The sequence below is a fragment of the Otolemur garnettii genome, unplaced genomic scaffold (assembly GCF_000181295.1).
Source record: "Otolemur garnettii isolate 467f Iridium unplaced genomic scaffold, OtoGar3 scaffold00276, whole genome shotgun sequence".
NCBI classification, from domain to species: Eukaryota; Metazoa; Chordata; class Mammalia; order Primates; family Galagidae; genus Otolemur; species Otolemur garnettii.
The window spans coordinates 534,127-535,474 of NW_003852671.1; the positions used below are offsets into that span (position 1 = coordinate 534,127).

The 1,348-nt window shown below is 40.9% G+C and overlaps 1 protein-coding gene across 1 annotated transcript in view; it reads right to left on the reverse strand.

Annotated features, from left to right (window-relative positions):
- Positions 1-1,348, reverse strand: part of RPGRIP1 (RPGR interacting protein 1) — a 75,209-nt gene that overhangs the window by 49,019 nt on the left and 24,842 nt on the right. The gene's annotated exons all lie outside the window — the stretch shown is intronic.

Genomic DNA, 1,348 nt, shown 5'->3' on the forward strand with positions numbered 1-1,348 from the left:
CTCCTAAGCTTTATCCTTTTATGATTCCTGTCTCATCTTTTTTTTTTTTTTTTTTGCAGTTTTTGACCAGGGCTGGGTTTGAACCCACCACCTCCGATATATAGGGTCAGCGCCCTACTCCTTCGAGCTACAGGTGCTGCCCGTTGCCTCATCTTCTTTTGATGTTGTATTTCTTTTCTTTTCTTTTTTTGAGACAGAGCCTCAAGCTATCCCTCCGGGTAGAGTGCTGTAACATCACAGCTCACAGCAACCTCCAACTCCTGGGCTCAAACCAGTCTCCTTGAGCCACAGGCGCCGAGCCTGTATTTCTTTTCTTTCAGTCTCCTATTTGGATATATTAGGATCCAATGAGATAGGAGCTTGATAAGACTAACTATTAAGGCCCAGGCTAGGAAAAAGAAGTGAGATGAAGATCTTTTTGACAGTATTTTTGGGGTTTTTTTCTTTTTTTTTTTAAATTTATTTTTCTTACTTATAAATATGTATATTAGGTTTCCACTTTTGCCTTCACTGAATTAAAAAGACTAAATTTAATGACAATAACAATATTTAACATAAGGACTGAGAACAAAACCCTCATAAAGAATGAATGAAGATAAATATATTCAGAAAAGAACTCAGATGATTGCTGCAACAAAATATTAAGCAATAATAATAATAATGCAAAGAAAGTGACATTCACATTGTCAGATAGGAATATGTCTACTATAGAATGCTTTGATCAGTTAACTTCTTTTTTTTGAGACAGAGCCTCAAGCTGTCCCTCTGTGTAGAGTACTGTGACATCACAGCTCACAGCAACCTCCAACTCCTGGGCTCAAGTGAGTCTCCTGCCTCTGCCTCCCAAGTAGCTGGGACCACAGGAGCCCGCTACAACGTCCGGCCATTTTTTGGTTGCAGCCATCATTGTTGTTTGGCAGGCCTGGGCTAGATTCAAACCCGCCACCTTAGGTGTATGTGGCTGGCGCCTTAGCCACTTGAGCCACAGGCGCCAAGCCTCAAACTTTCAACAGTAGCATCCAAAACAGTATCTCACCAACTCCACCCTACTCCATGCTGACTATTAGGTTACTGGTTCTCTGTGGTACCCACCTCCAAACTCACTCTGACCTAGAGGGAAGATGAGCATTTCTGTGTGTGTGTGTTTCAGGGAAGCAAAGTGATCAGTGATTAGAGAGCAGATCATTTCACCATCATGCGTTACATAAGGGGTTAAGGTTAAATCATATTGTCCTTGAGGTCTTCACAAGACTTCACTTGTACTTCATACATACTACAGGATCCTTGGCATGTGCTCCTAAGCTTTATCCTTTTATGATTCCTGTCTCATCTTTTTTTTTTTTTTTTT